At 42.5% G+C, this 21,421-nt stretch overlaps 1 pseudogene; it reads left to right on the top strand.

Moving 5' to 3' along the window:
- Positions 1-762: 762 nt before the first annotated feature.
- LOC130868476 (ferritin light chain-like) lies at positions 763-20,883 on the top strand (annotated as a pseudogene).
- The last annotated feature ends 538 nt before the right edge of the window (positions 20,884-21,421 follow it).

The following is a 21,421-nucleotide window of genomic DNA, read 5'->3' as shown; positions in this document are numbered from 1 at the left end:
AATTACTACTTGGTGAACAGCTTCCTCAGAATTAGAGGCACCAGGAGTGGCCTTTCCAGAATTGACTCTGTTGTGCTAACAGACATTTTCCCAGAGTTCCCACATCTTCAGAAAGAATCAGCAGTCGAGGGCAGCCCCAGGAGTGGAGAGGGTCCCGGCAGCAACAACAACAAAGGAGACACAGGAAGTGAACATCAGGAGACTGATAGCCACCTCTACCCCCAGGTTCAGCTCAGGCTCCTTCCTGCCTCTCAGCGCCTTTCTTGCTTCTCTCCCTCCCTTTCTCCTGAGGGAGGGACTTTGACCTCCCTCTTCCACTGCCCAGCACACCAGCCTGCCTCCATGGGCTGAGAGAGGTAGCATGGATGCCACCAGAATGAGGGGACTGAAGTGAGGGGGCAGGCTAGTGCTCTCCAGGCACGAGCTGTTGCCTGCACACCCACAGTGCTGCTAGTGCACACAGACACGCAGAGAGCTCTGGTCACCTCTGTGGAGGCTAATCGCCATACCAAGTGCCTTCTCAAGGGGGTGAGGTAAATCACACTTGGGTAAAAATCTTCCTTGAGAACTTTCTGTATTCCACATGTAAAGCTGGCTATTATGGAAAACGGCAAACCTAACACAAGAACCTTGTGATGAGCACTCCTGTACACATTACTCAGCCTTAGAGATGGTCAGCTCCCAGCCATTCATCTGAGCAGTGGATCCCTAGGAGTTCAGGATGCAGTTCAGAACTACTGCCACTCGCTTTGCTGTCATTATATGGCCTACGATGAGTGTTACCATAAAACATCATCAAATCCTGTGTCAAATGTCCGATATCCCATCAATATGGTCTACGATGAGTGTGACCCTATAGCATCATCAAATACTGTGTCAAATGTCCAATATATCATCAATATGACCTACAATGAGTGTGACCCTATAGCTTCATCAAATACTGCGTCAAATGTCCGACATCTCATCAGTATGGCCTACGATGAGTGTGACCCTATAGCATTATCAAATACTGTGTCAAATGTCCGATATCTCATCAATGTCATAAAATGCACTGCTGTGCTTTTTCCAGTGGACAGCACTAGAAGACTCTGCCTCCTCCCCCAAGGAACACCAAGAAAACATGGCACAGCCTGGAAGTGCATGCCTTTAATTCCAGCACTCTGGAGGCAGAAGCAAGTGGATCTCTGAGAGTTCGAGGCCATCCTGGCCTATGTAGTGAACTCCAGGACAGCCAGGACTATATAATAGGGAAACCATCTCTTTAAAAAAGAAAAAGAAGGGGCTGGAGAGATGGCTCAGAGGTTAAGAGCACTGACTGCTCTTCCAGAGGTCTTGAGTTCAATTCCCAGCAACCACATGGTTGCTCACAATCATCTGTAATGAGATCTGGTTCCCTCTTCTGACCTGCAAATATACATGCAAGCAGAACACTGTATATGTAATAAATAAATAAAGATTTATTGAAAAAATAAGAAGTGCCTGCCTCGCGCCCTCTGAGAGGGTCCGAGAACAGGACAGTCACCTGTGGAGAATTTCCACGGTGCACACATTTTTCCATAGGTGTCCCCTCCAGAATTCACTGAGTGACAGGAACCACTGATCCACTCCTCCTGAGGCCTGCAGAAGCTTGAATAGACTGAATGACAGGAACCATTGGTTGACAGGCTCCTCCCAAGACCTGTGGGAGCTGTGCCTTGTGCTACTTAAGGCCGTGCTTGAGCCTCAGTTCCAAGACGGCACTGAGAGTCAAAGTCGTGAAATGAAGAGCTGGATGTCCTGACAGATGCTAGATTTGGGGTAACTTATATCAACCTTGAAAGAAGCCTTTGAGAAAGGGTAGGGAAGGCCTCTATCCCAGTAACCCCTAGGCCACTCTGGGTCTTCCCTTTTATACATCAAAGATCAACACAGTCCCCTTTCCTCTGACCTCATGCCTGGTTCACCTCTCTCCTCCTAGGGGTTTGTCTTTGGGTACATGTGCCTCACTCTCCCCTGAAGCTTGTAGACTACGGGGACCTTGACTCTTAGGTAGCTGTGCCCCCAGTCCAGTGAGAACCCCAGAGGCATTAAGAAGGTGTTTCCCAAATGAGGGTCAATAGCATGTGTTCCTGAGTGAAGGGTCTCCTTGGGAGAGAGGTGGCTGCAATCACAAGCCAGCTTTGGGGAGAAAACCCAGTCTTTATGCAAGACTAACCATTAGACACTCCAGAGTGATCGACAATGGTCCCTCTTATTCCCAGAAGAGGCCAGGAGAGTCCATTGAACAGCCTGGACCTAGGTGTCTTGGAGAAAATACCTTTGGCTTCCTCTGAGGGCCACAGGAAGTCATTACTCATTCCGGAAGACACTGTCAAGTCAGCTCTCTATCCTGGGGGTGAGGGACTTTCTCAGCATGGAGGACAGGAGCCTGCTCTGGCTGAAGAGGCCCAGCAACAGGTCCTGGTCTCTGCTCTAACAGTATGCTGCTTTGGGACCGTGACTGGGCCACCTCTCCTCCCAGGGTCTGTTTCCTTATCTTTACAGTAAAGAGACCAGAGAATCTCTAGAGCCCTTATCGGAGCTTTGAGGTCTCTGCAATCTCAGACAAAGAGCCATACACCGTCCCTGGTGCATAAATGGTGCCTGGGTTTCAATCAACTTCCTGCCGGGGAGGATCTTCCTGCCTGCTTCCTACTGTCTCTGAGCCTTGTTTCCTCTGTCCAAGTCGTGTGTCTAGATAAGGCTATTGATTGTCTCCAAAATGCCTACATTGGTCACAGGCATTTTCTCCAGCACAACAGCCCCTTGCTCTTGAGCCCCATGCTTCGGGAGAAGTGGCCTCCAGGAAGCATGTAGGTGAGTCATCATGGGGCAGGCTGGCTACTTGCCATTCAACTAGAAGGTGAAGGCAGCAAGATAAGAGTTCGCAGTCATCCTCAGACACATAGCGAGTTTGTGACAGCCTGGAATATATGAGAAGCTGTCTCAAAACCAAGAATAAAAATTGTAAAACCCGCCAGGCGGTGGTGGTACACACCTTTAATCCCAGCACTCGGGAGGCAGAGGCAGGCGGATCTCTGTGAGTTTGAGACCAGCCTGGTCTACAAGAGCTAGTTCCAGGACAGGCTCCAAAACCACAGAGAAACCTTGTCTCGAAAAACAAAACAAAAAAAAAATTGTAAAACCCATCTCAGGAATATCCAGAAGCGAGAAAGGAGTCACACACACACACACTCACACACACACGGGGTGGGGGTGGGGAAGCACACAAACACACAGGCAGGAGAACAGGCTATCAGCATATGAGATACTGATACCAGGTGCCTGAGCTGGAACTCTAGCTTGACTCTGGCAGCTTCATTTATTCATCAGGGACTGAGTTGCTGGGCAGTGCACAGTGGGCAAGAGGTGGGCCTTCTCAGAGCCTGAGGCCGCCTAGGGAGGAGCCTGCAAACCCAGTTGCTCCCCAGGCTTAAGGAAGGCACCAGGCATTGGGAACCCAGAAGAGCCCATCTCAGGGCTCTGGGACAGTCCTGTGCTGTGGACACCACCCAGGATGTGACCATCTCTGGAAGAGTCAGTTCTGAATTAATTGTCAGGAAACTAGCCTTGGGGAACATTTGGTCTCCCCCATTCAGGTCAGACAAGAGAAGCCAAGGATGTGGGTGACCTTCCGAGACTGTCATGTCTGTGAGAAGTGGGCTGCCTCTGGGTCTTGGGGACAAGGCAAATATCCTGTTTGGGCCTGCACTTTTCCAGGTAGTAGGTTTGTGCTCTCTAAGGTCACTCTTGAGGTCTCTGGTCTTTGCAAGCAAAAGTAACCTCTTCTATTCTTCCCCCTCCTTTGCTTCCCTTCCCCTTCCCTGCCATCCTTTCTTCCTATCTCTCTTTCCCTCCCTTCCCATTTTCTCTCTTCTCTCAGTGTGGTTCTTCTGAATGCTAGACCAAGTCTTCTCCCAACAGTACACTCAGTCCCGGAAGCAGGTGAACTCAGTTCAGTTTTCTCTCTTTCTGTCTGTCTCTGTCTCTCTCTGTCTGTTTTTCTGGCTGTAGTGGTATGAAATGTGGGCTAATGGCACTGTGAACAGGGTAGAAGTTGAAAGAGAGCAGAAGTTGGTACGGGAGAGATGGATCAGAAGAGTACTGAGTGCTCTTGAATAGGGTCCAGGTCCTGTTCCCAATACCCACAAAGCATACAACTATCTGTAATTACAGCCCCAGGGAAACCAAAACCTTCTTCTGGCCTCTGTGGGCACCATGCATTGATGTGGTGCACAGACATATATGAATGGAAAATACTCCTACACATTTAAAAAGTAATAATAGATTAATTAGTAATGATATGACAGGAGCTCAGTCGTTCTGAAAAGACTGTTTTCTCATCCTGCTGAAGCTGAGGCTCAAATGTTTCCTTCCTCAAACCTGTGTAATTTGACTTTTATTGCCCATTACCATTAACATGCAGGTGTTCAGAGGCTGGAGCGCTGGCTCAGCAATTATAAAGCACTGGCTGCTTTTCTAGAGGACCCAGGTTCAAGTCCCAGCACGCACATGGGGGCTCACAACTACCTCTAACTCCAGTTCAAGATGGCCCAAAGACCTCTCCTGGCCTCCGTTGAAGCCTTTCTCTGGTCTCTCTAGGCAGGGAAATACAGGCATGGTGTCTGTTTTGTCCCACCCCAGGCTCTCTCCTGAGTGCATTAGGGAATGCTTGTCATGTGGATTCTGTATTCACTGAGCCCTGTGGCACACCCCCTACTCTGGATACCAATCTCTTTTGATCAGTTTAGGTAGATTCTCTCTACTCTTGATGTCTTAGTAGTTTTCCATCCAACACCCCCACACCATGCCCCCCCACAACCTTGGCCTCTTGGAAAGATCTCTTCAGCTTGATTTGTCATGAACTTCAAACTGTAAACAAGGGGATGGAAGCTGCTAATTATCACCATCTATTGTTGCCATAAAGAAAGAGTCTTCAGGCCTGGAAATGACGCAGTTCTTAAATACTCTCTTACTTGTGCCACAAGCTTCGAAACTTTGAAATAATCCCCAAGACTTAAAAAAAAAAAAAGCAAGGGGCTGGAGAGATGGCTCAGCGGTTAAGAGCATTGCCTGCTCTTCCAAAGGTTCTGAGTTCAATTCCCGGCAACCACATGGTGGCTCACAACCATCTGGATTGAGGTCTGGTGTCCTCTTCTGGCCTGCAGACACAGACAGAATATTGTATACATAATAAATAAATAAATATTAAAAAAAAAACAGAAAAGAATATTTAACTGAAACTCTGTCACACATTACAGAAAAGTTTCACTTGTTTTAGATAAGGTATTACTATTTAACCTAGATTGTCATAGAATTCAGAATTTTCCAGTCTCAGTTTCCCAAAGTGCTAAATTATAAGCATCCATTACACCAGTCAAACTAACTGCCAAAATACAGCTATATCTGAGCTACATACATAAATATGTCATTATGAAAATAGTCTTTTAAAAATATTAGAAAACAGAGCTGGGCGGTGGTGGCGCATGCCTTTAATCCCAGCACGTGGGAGGCCGAGGCAGGCAGATCTCTGTGTGTTCAAGGCCAGCCTGGTCTACAAGAGCTAGTTCCAGGACAGGAACCAAAGCTACAAAGAAACCCTATCTCGGGAAAAAAAAAAATAGAAAACAGGACACATTATGGCACGTCAATAAAAATACCGGGGGAGGGGGAGGAAACAGTGTGGTGTAATCTTAGCCCTTGAGAGGTGAAGAATCAGGAGAATCAGGAATTCATGGTCATTTTTGGCAATACAACAAGTTCCAGGCCAGGTTATAGTACATGAAATTCTGTACAAGAAGGAAAAGTGCAGAAAGAGGAAGTGGAGGAAAGAAAGGGAGGGAGAGGAGGCTTTGAGAAGGCTTGGCTGGTGAAGGATTATCATCATGGACAAGTACACACATGTAGGCAAAACATTTATACGTATCAAATAAGCCTAAAAGACAATTTAAATAAAGAACATCAGCAAAAAGATATAATGGCCTACGTCTAGAATCCCAGCCCCCTATATGGAGTTCGAAAACAGAGACAGGAAAACCACTTAGAAGCTCAAGGGCTGGCCAGCCTGGAGCACACTGTGTGAGACAGAGCAAGAGAGATCCTGCTTCAGCAAGGTGGGAGAGAAGCTGACACCTGAAAACTGTCTTCTGACCTCCACATGGGCTGTCATGGCACATGGATGGACAGACACACGGGCACACACACATGAAGACTGGCAGTGCTCTATCTAGTTATTGCCAAGCTCAGTGTTTCCTTGCAGTGTGCTCCAGAAATCTGCTAAAAGAAAAACAAAAACAAACCCAGAAGAAAAAAAAATACAAACTGGAAAACTTTTAATCTGCAGGAAACTTCATTAACTGGGACCTCAGCAAAACATAACAAAAGCTGAACATAGCTTACTTTGCCTAATCAGCACAAGTCTGTTGCTTATTATTTTTGCTTTTCTTTTTCGAGACAAGGCTTCTCAATGTAGCCAGCTGGCTGTCCTGGAACTCCCAGAGATTCGCCTGCCTCTGCCTCCTGTGTGCTGGGACTGAACGCATGCGCCACTACACCCGGCGGCTACAGAATTGAATATGATCTTGGCAGCAAAGCTGCAACTGAGATGATCTTGGCTGCACTTACACAGTGGCGAGGAACAGCAGGTATACCTTTGTTTCTGGCAATCAACCTGAGATCTTTGCCATAATCCGTACTGAAGAAAAAATTATGCAATGACACTTGTCAAAGCCTGGGAAGGAATACTTTTAGATTTATGGACTTGCTAAAATGTGGTGGTGAAAGGTTGAGGATCAACTGTGAATGAAGCACATACAAGTTGGTATTCACAGACAAAAAATAGAACGAGAGTCAATAGACAGAAAACCACTAAATCGAATTTCTCAGGGTTAAGGAGGTTCTGGTTAAGGCAACCTAACAAGGGTCTAGATGAATCAGCTATAGAGCCTTTAGGAAGGAATGTGCTCAGCTAGATAGTGTTGGGGGTGGGTAGCCTTGCTAAACTGATTTAGCAGATTTTTCAAGGAAGTAAACAGGTTTAGGAGCTTGACAAGAAAGATTAGTCAAGCAAAGAATCTTTGCCAGGCCTAAAGGGTCCAGTTTAGGAAGAATTTTCCAGCTTTGGTAACTGATCACTTGATAGCTGATCTAATCCCTTCTCTCCTACTCTTGATATCTCATGAGTGACTCAAGCTTGGTCTCAGCAAGACTTGTATCTGGCTGAGGAGTGGTGGCACAAACCTTTAATCCCAGCACTCTCAGAAGGCAATGACAGGCAGATCTCTCTGAGTTCGAGGCCAGCCTGGTCTACAGAGTGAGTTCCAGGACAGCCAGAGTCGTTACCAAGAGAAACCCTGTCTTGAAAAACCAGAGGAGGGGAAGGAAGGGAAAACTCTATCTGGTCAGTTTAGCAAGACTGCAAGAAAGTATATTTGGTGGGCTTTCTCACTAATTTTCCATCCATTCAATATTACCACCCTCCTACCTCCCTTAGCTCCTTAATTGTAAATTCCTGGGTCTTTCCCATATTTGCCATTGAGCCCAGTTCCATACTGAGGTCTCTTTTGTTCTACTTCAAATTTCTCAACAAAATTTATCTCTATCATCCCAATGTTTGACTCTGTTTTGTTTTGTTTTGTTTTGTTTTTGACAAAAATCCAGACCCTTCTTTATTATTCCTGAGAATCAGGACCCACAGAAAACTTATTCCAAGAAAACAAGGAAATTTTGCACGATGGGCAGATTGAACCCAGGGCCTCGTGGGCAGATTGAACCCAGGGCCTCGTGCGTGCTCCGTTACTGAACTATGCCCCAGCCCCAAGGCAATTCTTAGTGGGTTTTAAAGACAACATGAACATTTCAAAAATGTTAGAAGATAATGACAGACCACTGGAGTGAGTCAGCTTGTATAGGACCTTGCAGCCGGAGTAGAGACTATGATTTTTATTTGTCATAAAATGTGGAGCAATTACAGAATTTCTAGAAATGAGGGAAACTATTTGATCATGTCATTAACTGAATTACTCTGGCAATGATGCCAGTCAGGAGTGGACTGATTATAGGCAAAGGTTGAAGTTAATAAGGCCACTCAGAACATGTAGCCGTAAGATTCTTGTTGGGGACTTCCTGCTGTGAGTGATACATTTGGAAACTGCCATTTCTGGCTAATTCAATCCTCTACGCGCTAATTCAATCCTCTACGCTTGTCATGGCATCTAGGTCAGCACTGGAACTTGGTTTACAGCTCCAAGAGCTGTGTTTTTCCCATCGGTCTACATTACATTTCATTGCTATTTGCCAATAAGAAGGATGAAAATGATAAATGGGGACCAGAGAAATGGTTCAGTGAATGCAGCACCAAACCTGACAATCTGAATTCAGACCACGTCAGGAAGAGAGAACTAACTCTCAAAAATTGTCCTCTGATCTCCACACAGGCACCATGATGCACCACACACACACACACACAGGCACAGATTTCTTTTTGTTTCTTTTTTGAGACAGGGTTTCACTATGTAGCCTTGGCTATTCCAGAACTCACTCTGTAAATCAGGCTGGCCTCGAACTCACAGAGATCCACCTGTCTCTGCCTCCTGAGTGCAGGAATTAAAGGAGTGTGCCACAACTGCCCAGCCAAAGATATTTCTTAAATGATGGACCAAGAGAATATTAAAGAGCTAGATCTGAGGACAATATAGAAATGATACCAAAGGGGGGGGGGTGAGATAGAAGGTAAAACTAGAAGAGGAAAAAGCCTTTTTAAATGGTGCTAATCTACTGATTAATAACATTCCTAAAGACTTATTATCTATGTATGGTATCATTAAGAGAGTAGGGGAAGGGGCTGCAGAGGTTATCTCAGCAGTTAAGAATACTTGTTCTTGGGGCTGGAGAGATAGCTCAGCGGTTAAGAGCACTGACTGCTCTTCTCAAGGACCTGGGTTCAATTCCCAGCACCCACATGGCAGCTCACAACTGTCTGAAAATCCAGTTCCAGGGGATCTGACACCTTTACACCAATGCACATAAAATAAAGTTAAATAAACCATAAAAATTAAAAAAAAAAAAGAATACTTGTTCTTGCACAAGACCCAGGTTCAATTCCCAGCACCCATATGATGGTTAACAATCATCTGTAACTCCAGTCTCAAGGGATCCATCAGAGAACCTCTTCTGACCCCCTTGGCATGCAAAACACCCATGCACATAAAATAATATTTAAAAATCTAAAAAACAAATTTTTAAAGATTTGGGAAATCATCTAATCATCTTGATGAGTACAGAAGCCCTGGTCTGGAAACCAAAGGATCTCCTAGCAGCTCGCTTTTGTAGTTCAAAGTCGGAAATCAGAAAGAGCCAAGAACCAAAGTTATACACTGTACCAGGTCTAGTAAGAAGAAAAAATCTCTCAATTGTTGTTTTAAAAGGCACAATTGGTGAATTCAAAACATTCTTTTGTATTGTATTATGAAAAATGTTTTATTTTCATGGAAGACTAGCTCAAAGAAGAGGAAGAGGTGCAGAATTTTATAGAGGTCAGCAAGCCAGGCAACCACAAGGAACATGGACAGCAAATTTTATTAAGCTATGAGGAAGCGTGCAAAGAAATGTAGGCGTGACAAAAGTCAAGGAGATTTCTATGGCATTTTTACTTTCCAGGAGTCCAAGACTTCCGCGGAGAGAAACATTGTCATGTGTTTCCTATCATCTTGAATTAGGAGAATTTTCAGAATGTATTGTTTTTGAGATACTGCTCCAGGGGAAAAACGGATATCTTTTATTCTATTAATTTAAATCCATGGCTTAGAGCACCATAATAAAAGACAAATTAAGAGCCAGGCTTGGGGCTGGAGAATTACTGGCTCCTTTTCCAGAGGATCCAGGTTCAATTTCCAGCACCCACATGGCAGTTCACAACTGTCTATAGCTCTAGTTCCATGGGATCTGAGGCCCTCACAACAAGGACATAAAATAAAATAAGATAGAATAGAATAGAATAAAAAGAGCCAGGCTTTAAGACTCAAGCCTGTTACAGCAGCAGCTAAGAAGCTGAGGCAGGAGGATTCAAGTTGAAGGCCAGCCTGGGTACATTAGTAAGCCCCTGTTTCAAAATTGAAAAAGTTACAAGGGGCTGAGATGTTGTTCAGTTAATAGAGTACTAGCCACAACTTACACACCCACAATTCACACAAAGCCCTAAAAGTGACCCCCAGAATCCTATAATCTGGGCATGTGATAGCCAGGCAAAACTACATAAGACATTGTCTCAAAAACAAACCAATCAACTGAGCAGTGGTAGCAAACACCTTTGATCCCAGCACTCGGGAGGCAGAAGGGAGCAGATCTGAGTTCAAGGCCAGCCTGGTCTACAGATTGAGTTCTAAAACAGCTAAAACTACACAGAGAAAACCTATCTCAAAAAAAAAAAAAAGAGAGAAACAAACAAACAACAAAAAAAAATTTAAGTATATAACAAACATAATTTGTGTAGGTAGATATAAAATATAATTATTCATGTAGTGGCACACCAGTATAAGTTATTCCCAATAATATATTATAACGTAAATTATAATCATAATATACAATGAACTTATATATATTATAATACTTACTTGCTACATAATACATGTACCATTGAGTAATTACATACTATGCAATGTAAAATATAGCAGTATTACAGAAATAAATATCATACACAACATATTAGATAGTATGCATTTTACATTTCTACACATAGAAAACCATACAATTTCTTACTTATATGGTTTTATATTTTTATATTCAATCATTTTTTAAAATACATGTTTTTATAGGGCTGGGAATGTAGTTCAGTTGGTAGAGTGTTTGCCTAGCATATGTGATGCTCTGGATTTTATCCCCAGCACTGCATAAACTGGGCATGGTGGCACACACCTCCAATACCATCACTTACTAGGTAATGGCAGGAGGATCAGAAGTTTAATGTTATGCTTGACTTCAGAGCAAGTTCTGTGCCAACCTGGGACACATGAAACTCTATTTCAAAAAAAAAAAAGTTTTATAGAAAGAAATGAAGCAATTACATTTTAAGAGGTAAGAGAGCTGAGGACCTGGCTCAGAAGTAAGAGCACCAGCTCTCTAAAGTTGTTCTCTTACTGGACAGTGGTGACACATGCCCTTAATTCTAGCACTCTGGAGACAGAGGCAGGGGGGTCTGTGAGTTTGAGGCCAGCCTGGTCTACAGAGTGAGTTTTAGCATAGCCAAGGCAACACAGAGAAACCCTTTCTCAAAAGCAGGGTGTCTTCTGACCTCCACTATTGTAGACCGCCTTGGCGAGTTACTCTGTCTAGGATCTGTAACCCGCCTGGCTGGTCAGTTATTCCAGGGTCACGGAGAGGTACCACCTGAAAGACATGGGCTGGTGAGAGGAAGGAGGCTAGGCAGATTTATCCAAGCCTCCGTTTATTAGAGTCATGGTTGCAGCTTATATAGCCCCTGGATGAGGAGCTTGGGGGACTGGGGCACGGGATCTTGCCGCGTGGTCCAAGTCGGTCACAAGGTCGTTGGCCAGGAGGTTACGATCAGTCAGGTCACGATTCCTTGGTCAGGAAGTCACAAGTTGACACACCTAGTTCTCTAGATAGTTAGAGTGTGAGGCGGGTTCCGCTAACAGATAGCTCTCTATTAACAGACAGTTTGGGTGTGGGATAGGCTTTGTCAATAAAACAATTCTCAATACAATTGGGAAGTGGAGCCCTCTGCAAACTTCTCAGGGCAATGATCCTTATAATAATTTGGGGGGGGGGGACATGGCTCCTGACACACTATAGCACTATAACACTATAGAACACACACACAAACCAATATAAATAACAGAGGCAAAATACTGTCCTAGGAGGTCAGGCATATGGCACACAGCTGTAATCAGGACATTGAGACTGGAATCAACACAAGTTCAAAGCCAACTAAGGCTACATAGCAACACTATGTCTCAAAAACAAACAAGGCTGGGGATGTGAGTCAGTGGTAGGGAATTTGCCTAACATGTATTAGCCCCTGAGTTTAACCCCTAGCACCGCAAAAACAAATAATAATACCAAAAAATAGTGTCATTAGGAGTTAATGGTGAGCAGTTAATTATCTGAGCCGTTAATTGTAGGTTTTATTCTTTACATTTTTTCTACTATTTCAAAACTTAATATACAGTTTCAAATTCATGGTTTATTTCTAAAAACTGTCATTAAAATTTTTTAAATTTTATCAGCGTATATCAATTTTACGTAATGATAGTTTCATTATTAATTACTTCATATGCATACACAATATATTTCAATCAAGATCATACACACACAGAAAGCCTCGAAGGTAGGAGTGGGGTGGAAGTGACAACACTGACCACCACCTCCCTTCTACCTTCATGTCTTTCTGTGCGTGTATAGGACAAACATGTAATTTCTTCAGAGCAGTATGACGCAATGTTTCTGTAAGCTTGATCTACAAAGGCATCCCAAGAAAGAAAGAAACCGCTGGGCAAAATTCACTGGAATGCGTTAGAGATACTTAAAGGCAATTACTGTACAGGGAGGAAAAAATTGTTAGCATAGAACTGGCCTCTATCTCACAAATAGCAAGGACAGGAGAGCAAGGTAGGATTCAGCAGGGAGAGAATGACTAAGGCAAAAAGACTTGGGATAAAAGGGATCCTGACTCAAATAACAGTATCTTTGCTGAAGGCAGGCCAGGGTGATAAGGTAAACAGGCTAGGGGAATCTTGCTGAACCAACCCAGAAGGCTTCATGTTATAACTACACTAAGAGGGGCAAGGATAAAGCCTACAGGAAAAATTTAATCAAAAAGAGAAATCGACAGAGGCGTCTAAGTAGAGACTTTGTCAATTGGTTCTTGAATGCTTTTTCTTGTTTTCCTTAAACAAAGGAACAAAAAGTTGTTAAGATGCCAAAGCTTTCAGTTTACTCCTTCTCTCCCAAGGAAACAAAGCAGTTTCCAGCTCAGCAGCTGTTCCCCCAAGCTGGATGCAAGTGGTTTCTTGGCACTTTTGTCATGCGGAAATGGAAAGAGAACTGAAGAAGACTATATGCTAGAGGTGTGAAAAAAATAACATGCTAATGAAGAAAGAAGTAAGCCAATCTACATAACAAACAGTGAAAAGGAGAATTAATTCAGTGGCCCAGCATTTGCCTAACACCTGTGAAGCCCTGGTTCCCATCCCCAGTATCAGAAAAGCAGTTAAATAAATAGTAAATGTATAAATCAGTAGGGTGTTTATTAGTAATAAATAAAATAAAAATTAAAAAGAAACAAGCAAACAAACAATAAAGAAAGATATGCCTACAAAGGTACAAGAAGCTTACAGAACACTAAATAGACTAAACCAAAAAAAAAGTCCCCTCGCCACATAATAATCAAAACACTAAACATACAGAATGAAGAAAGAATATTAAGAGCTGCAAAGGAAAAAGGTCAAGTAACATATAAAGGTAGACATCAGAATTACACCTGACTTTTCAATGGAAGCAATGAAAGTCAGAAGGTCCTGGACAGATGTGCTACAGACCCTAAGAGACCACAAATGTCAGCCCAGACTACTATGCTCAGCAAAACTTTCAATTACCACAAACAGAGAAAACAAGATATTCCCTGACAATCAGATTTAAACAATACCTATCCACAAACCCAGCCATACACAAAGTACTAGAATAAAAACTCCAACCTAAGGAAATCAGCTACACCACAAAAATGCAGACAATAGATGATCTCACAGCAGCAAACCCCAAAGAAGGGAAAAGCACACAGAATAACATCACCTATAACAAATCAAAAATGACAGCAACTAGCAATCACTGGTCATTAATATCACTTGATATAATTCAACTCACTTCTAAAAAGACACAGGCTAACAGATTGAATATAAAAACAGAATCCATCCTTCCTCTGCACACAAGAAATACACCTCAACCTCAAAGACAGACATCACCTCAGAGTAAAGAGTTCAGAAAAAATACACCAATCAAACAGACCTAAGAAACAAGCTGGTGTAGCTATCCTAATATCTAACAAAATAGGCTTCAAGCTAAAATCAGTCAAAAGAGACAAAGAAGGTCATTTCATATTAGTAACAAGAAAAATCCAACAAGAGGAAATCTTAATACTGAATGTCTATGCCCCAAATAAAAGGGCACCCTCATATGTAAAAGAAACACTTCTAAAGCTTAAATCATACATTAAACCCCACACCCTAATAATGGGAGACTCCAACACTCCACTCTCACTTCAGGACCGATTTACAGACAGAAACTTGACAGAGAAATAAGGGAACTAACAGGTTTTATGACTCAAATTAACTTAACAGACATCTATAGAACATTCCATTCAAACATAAAAGAATATATGTTCTTCTTAGCACCCCATGGAACTTTCTTAAAAATTGACCACATACTTGGTAACAAAGCAAACCTCAACAGATACAAAATAATTGGAATAACCCAATATATCTTATAGGATCACCATAACTTAAAGTTAGAATTTAACACCAACACGAATTTCAGAAAGTCCACAAACACATGGAAATTGAACAATGCTCACTGAACCACCAATGAATGGGTCAAGGAAAGAATAAAGAAATTAAAGACTGAACTCAAGAACAATGGCAATGGGTTTTTGATCCTACTGCACGTACTGGCTTTGTGGGAGCCTAGGCAGTTTGGATGCTCACCTTACTAGACCTGGATGGAGCTGGGTGGTCCTTGGACTTCCCACAGGGCAGGGAACCCAAATTACTCTTAGGGATGATGAGGGAGGGGGAGGGAAATGGGAGGTGGTGGCGGGGAGAAGGCAGAAATCTGTAATAAATAAAGAAAGAAAGAAAAAAGAAAAAAAAGAAATTAAACACTTTCTAAAATTCAATAAAAATTGCTGCACAATATACCCAAACTTATGGGATACAATGAAATCAATGTTAAGAGAAAAGTTCATAGTACTAAATGCCTACATAAAGAAGCTGGAAAAATTACCACACTAGTGTGTTAACAGAATAGCTGAAAGCTCTAGAACAAAAAGAAGCAAACTTACCCAGGAGGTCTAGACAGCAAGAAATAATCAAACTGAGAATTGAAATCAACAAAATAGAAACAGCAACAACAAAAAAAAATACAAAGAATCAATGAGACAAAGAGTTGGCTCTTAGAGAAAAATCGACAAAATAGACAAATCTTTATCCAAACTAAACAAAAAGCAGATAGAGCTATCCAAATGAACAAAATCAGAAATGAAAAGGTGGACAAAATAACAGGCACGGAGGAAATCCAGAGAACCGCCAGGTCATATTTTGAAAACCTGCACTCTACAAAACTGGAAAACTAAAAGGAAAAGGACAATTTTCTGGATACATATACTTAACAAAATTACATCAAGACCAGATTAGAAAATTAAATTAAATAGATCTATAAGCACAAAGGAAATAAAAACAGTCTTCAAAAGTCTCCGCCCCCCCCCCAAAAAAAACAGAGCAAGATGGTTTCAGCACAGAATTCCACAAGATTTTCAAAGAAGAGCTAATACCAATACTCCCGAAATTGTTCCACACAATACAAACAGAAGGAACATTGACAAACTCTTTTTACAAGGCTACAATTACCCTGATACCCAAACCACACAAAAACACTACTAAGAAAGAGAATTACAGACCAGTCTCTCTCATGAGCATTTATGCAAAAATTCTCAATAAAACACTGGCTAACCAAATCCAAGAACACATCAGAAAAATCATCCACTATGACCAAGTAGGTTATATCCCAGAGATGCAAGGATGGTTCAACATATGAAAATCTACCAGTGTAATCCACCATATAAATAAACTGAAAGAAAAAAACACATGATCATCTCATTAGATGCTGAAAAATTCTTTGACAAAATTCAACACCCTGTCATGATAAAAGTCTTGGAGAGAATAGGGATACAAGGAACATACCTAAACATAATAAAGGCAATATGCAGAAAGCCAACAGCCAACATCAAACTAAATGGAGAGAAATTCAAAGCAATTCCATTGAAATCAGGAACAAAACAAGGTTATCCACGCTCCCCATATCTATTCAATATAGTACTTGAAGTTCTAGCTAGAGCAATAAGACAACAAAAGGAGATCTAAAGGATACAAATCAGAAAAGAAGAAATCAAACTCTCACTATTTGCTGACAATAAGTGGCCCCAAAAATTCTACCAGGGAACTCCTACAACTCATAAATGCCTTTAGTCATGTAGCAGGATTCAAGATTAACTCAAAAAAAATCAGTAGCCCTCCTTTGTAGAGATGATAAACGGACTGAGAAAGAAATCAGAGAAACATCACCCTCCAAAACAGCCACAAATAACACAAAATATATTGGGGTAACTCTAACCAAACAAGTGAAAGACCAATAAGAACTTTAAAACTTTTAAGAAAGAAATTGAAGAAGATACCAGAAAATGGAAAGATCTCCCATGCTCTTGGGTGGGTAGAATTAACATAGTAAAAATGGCAATCTTACCAAAGTAATCCACAGATGGGCAATGCCCATCAAAATCCCAACAAAATTTTTCACAGACCTTGGATGAACCATACTCAACTTCATACGGAAAAACGAAAAATCCAAGATAGCCAAAACAATCCTATATAACAAAAGAACTTCTGAAGGCATCACAATCCCTGACTTCAAACTCTACTGTAGAGCTACAGTAATGAAAACAGCCTGGTATTGGCATAAAAACAGAGAGGAGGACCAATGGAATCGAATCAAAGACCCAGGTGTCAATCTAAACACCTATGAACATCTGATTTTTGACAAAGAAGCTAAAAATATAAAATGGGGAAAAAAAAGCATATTCAACAAATGGTGGTGGTATGACTGGATATCAACATGTAGAAGTATGCAAATAGATTCATATCTACTACCATGCACAAAACTCATATCAAAATGGATCAAAGACTTCAACATAAAACCAACCACACTGACCTTCACAGAAGTTAAAGTGGGAAGTGCACTTGAATGTATTGGCACAGGAGATCACTTCCTAAATATAGCCTCAGTAGCACAGACACTAAAAGCAACAACTAATAAATGAGACCTCTTGAGCAAAGGACATGTTCAACAAGGCAAAATGTCAACCTACAGAATGGGAAAAGATCTTCACCAACCCCACATGGGACAGAGGACAGATCTCCGAAATATACAAAGAACTCAAGAAACTTGACGTCAAAGAATAAATAATCCAATTGAAAAAAAAAATGGGGTATAGACCTAAACAGAAAACTCTCAACAGACGAATTTCAAATGGCTAGAAGACACTTAAGGAAATGTTCAACATTTTTAGCCATCCGAGAAAAGCAAATCAAAATAACTCTGGCATTCCATCTTAAACCTGTCAGAATGGCCAAGATCAAAAACACTGACGACAGCTTATCCTGGAGAGGATGTGGGGTAAGAGGAATGCTCCTACATTGCTGGTGGGAGTGCAGATTGTACACCCACTTTGAAATCAATATGGTGATTTCTCAGAAAATGACAATCTACCTCAAGACCCAGCAATGCCACTGTTGGGTATATACCCAAAGGATGTTCAATCATACCAAAAGGTCATGTGCTCAACTATGTTCATAGCAGCATTATTTGTAATAGCCAGAACCTGGAATCAACCTACATGCCCCTCAACCGAAGAATGAATAAAGAAAATGTGGTACATTTACACAATGGAGTACTATACAGGGGTCAAAAATAATGATATCTTGAAATTTTCAGGCAAATGGATGGATCTAGAAAAAGTCATATTGAGTGAGGCAACACAGACCCAGAAAGACAAATATAATATACTCACTCTTAAGTGGCTTCTAGATATAAAACAAAGAAAAAAATTAACCTATAGTCTACAACCTCAGACAACCTAGACAACCTCAGACAACCTAGACCACAAAGAGGACCCTAAGAGAGACATACATAGATCTACATAAGAAGGGGGAAAAGGCAAGATCTCCTGAGTAAATTGGGAGCATGAGGGTCATGGAAGAGGTAGAAGGGGGGGAGGCAAAAGGGATGGGAGTAGAAAAAATATATCGCTCAATAAAAACAACTAAAAACAAACAAACAAACAAAATTAATGAACAAACAAATATATAAGAAAAAAACAAATAAAGAAAGAGAGAGCAAGAAATAGAGAGAGAACGGAAGGAAGGAAAGAGGGAAGGAAGGAAGGAACGAAGGAAGGAAGGAAGGAAGGAAGGAAGGAAGGAAGGAAGGAAGGAAGGAAGGAAGGAAGGAAGGGTAAAAGGAATCTCCTTAATAGAGACATGTAGGAAAGACCACTTATTTTTCTCCTTTTCTCACTGGTGCTATGATGTTTTTAAAAAATATGTCTATTGTGGTGGGTAGTGGTGGTGCCCACCTTTAATTCCAGCACTGGGGAGGAAGAGGCATGCAGATCTCTGTGAGTTCAAGACCAGCCTGGTCTACAAGAGCTAGTGCCAGGACAGGCTCCAAAGCTACAGAGAAACCCTGTCTCGAAAAACCATGATAAAATAAAATAAATATTTCTATTGTAAGTGTATGAGTGTTTTGCCTACAAGCATAGGTGTGCACCATATATGAGACTGGTATCTGAAGCCTGAAGGGGTATCAGATCCTTTGGGACTGGAGTTACATACAGTTGTGAGCCACCATGGATGTACTGAGACTTGAACCTGGGTCCTCTGGAAGAGCAGCAGCAAGTGCGCTTAACCGCTGAGTTATCTCCCCAGAATGTTTCAGCTGGAGATGTGGCTTAATGATAGAGTGCTCGCCAGTTGGCACAGACTCTGATCCCCAGATTCTCCCTGCCTTTCTCACCCCCAAAAAAAGACAGAGCAAGAACGAATATTTCAAGTGAAAAGTTGGACCCATGGTTGCCAAGCAGTTTGTGGCTAAGATCAATTGCACACAAATAAAAAAAAAAAAATGTCCAAGGAAATTGTTCACAAAGACCTGTGCTTTTAATTTTTTCTGTAGGAAATCAAACTCAGGGCCCTGCTAGGCATGTGTGTCACTCGAACTCTATGCTGGCTAGTTTTAGTCATCTTGACACAAGCTAGAGTCAGCAAAGAGGACGCAGCCTCTATAAAATCAGGCTGTAGGCTTATAATTTATGGAGACCTATGTGTGATTTTTTGGGGGTTAAACAGTTGTGGGGCACCAGGAGGGACAAAAAACCCCAACACAACAAGCAGGCCTGGCCCTCCATGTTATACTTTGGCATTTAAAAAAGAAACTTATCCCACCAATAGCCATGCCCCATCACCTCCCCAGTTCCTGGCAAACCCCAATACAACTGTAATCCATCCTCAGGCTAATCTGTCACTGAGGGGGTGGGGGTGGGAGAGATACAGGGCATTCACTCCTAAGTCACAGGATCCATAAGAACCGGCTTGTCTGTGGCGCAGCCATTGTGTGCTGAGGAAACCAAGGGTGCTTGCTTCTCTTGAATTACTCCCTGCGCTGTGCAGTAAAATCCAAACCAAGAGTCAAAAAAAAAAAAAAAAAAAAAAGATCAGGCTGTAGGCACATAGGCATTTTCTAAATCAGTGATTAAAGATGGAAGACCCAGCCCATTTTGGGTTGTTCCATCCCTGGGCTAATGGTCCTAGGTTTTAAAAGAAATCAGGCAAAGCAGGTCAGTGTACACAGCACTCCTCCATAGCCTCTGCCTCCAGGTTCCTGCCCTGTTTGACTTCCTATCCTGAGTTTCTTCAAACTTTATAGTCCTATAAAGTGGAAGTATATATAAGTCAAATAATCCCTTTCCTCCCCAATTTGCTTTTTATTTTTGGGGGTTGTTGTTGTTTTTCCAAGACGGAGTTCCTCTGTATAACCACCCTAGAACTTACTCTGTAGACCAGACTGACCTCGAACTCACAGCAATCCCCTGCCTCTGCCTCCTGAGTGCTAGGATTAAAGGCATGCACCATCACCGCCTGCCCAATTTGCTTTTGGTCCTGGTGTTTCATCACAGCAATAGTAACCCTAACAAAGACACACCGCTAGCCCAAATTGATTTATAAATTTGAAATTCATTAGTAGGTTTTTCCATTTTTATTCATGAGCCTGTGAGTTGGATGGCTCAGTGAAAAGAACTAGCCTAGCCCTTGGAAATCCCATGGATTTGTGTCTTGCTTCAACACTGTTTGGACAGAACAGACCCGGGCCTCCCTTCGTTAGCTTCCACTGCTCCTTATCCTCTTCAGTCGCAGCCTCTGGGACCATCTTCTTGCCTCCTTCAGCTCCTAGGACCAGCCAGCACCGTCGTCTCTTTGCAGGTAGCCCCAGTGCGTCTCAGCCATCACCGCCCAGGTTCGTCAGAATTATTCCACCGAAGTGGAGGTTGCCTTGAACTGCCTGGTCAACTCGCACCTGCGGGCCTCCTACACCTACCTCTCTCTGGGCTACGATTTTGATCTGGATGACGTGGCCCTAGAGGGTGTAGGGCACTTCTTCCGCGAACTGGCCAAGGAGAAACGTGAGGGCGCTGAGCGTCTCCTCAAGCTGCGGAACGATCTCTGTGGCCGTGCACTCTTTTAAGATGTGCAGAAGCCATCTCCAGATGAGTGGGGTAAAACCCAAGAGGCCATGGAAGCTGCCCTGGCCTTGGAGAAGAACTTGAACCAGGCCCTCTTGGGTGTTCATTTCCTGGGCTCTGCTCGCACAGATCCTCATCTCTGTGAATTCCTTGAAAACCACTTCCTTGATAAGGAGGTGAAGGTCATCAAGAAGATGGATTACCACCGGACCAACCTCCGCAGGCTGGCTGGGCTCCAGGCGTCTCTGGGCGAATACCTCTTTGAGTACCTCACTCTCAAGCATGACTAGGAGGCCTCTCCTTCAAAAGGGCTCCCGCCTCTGCTCTGCACCAGCCCGCCTCAGGACCTTCACCCGAACCTCTCAAGAAGCCACTAGGCAACTTTGTAATGCCCTGGAGCCCCTCTCAATTCTTGGATCAAGTAAAAATAAAGCCCTTGAAACAGAAAAAAAAAAAAAAAGGAAGGAAGGAAGGAAGGAAGGAAGGAAGGAAGGAAGGAAGGAAGGAAAGAAGAAAGAAAGAAAGAAAGAAAGAAAGAAAGAAAGAAAGAAAGAAAGAAAGAAAGAAAGAAAGAAAGAAAGAAAGAAAAGAACTAGCCTATCAACCTGAAGTTTTTCCCTAGAACCCACAGTGGGACAAGAGAATTAACACCCCTCCCCAGCCCCCGTGCAAAAATAAATTGTCCTCTGACAACTCCTACCAATACTCAAACATGTATATCACACACATATGCAATCACACAGTAAAAAATCAGAATTTAACAATTTTTAAAGTTTAATTATCACTAGAGATGTAGTTCAGTCCGTAGAGCGCTCATCTGGCATGCAG

The sequence above is a fragment of the Chionomys nivalis genome, chromosome X (assembly GCF_950005125.1).
Source record: "Chionomys nivalis chromosome X, mChiNiv1.1, whole genome shotgun sequence".
In the NCBI taxonomy this organism is placed as follows: domain Eukaryota; kingdom Metazoa; phylum Chordata; class Mammalia; order Rodentia; family Cricetidae; genus Chionomys; species Chionomys nivalis.
Note: the sequence above shows the minus strand (reverse complement) of the source record. Positions and strands in the feature narration are given on the sequence as shown.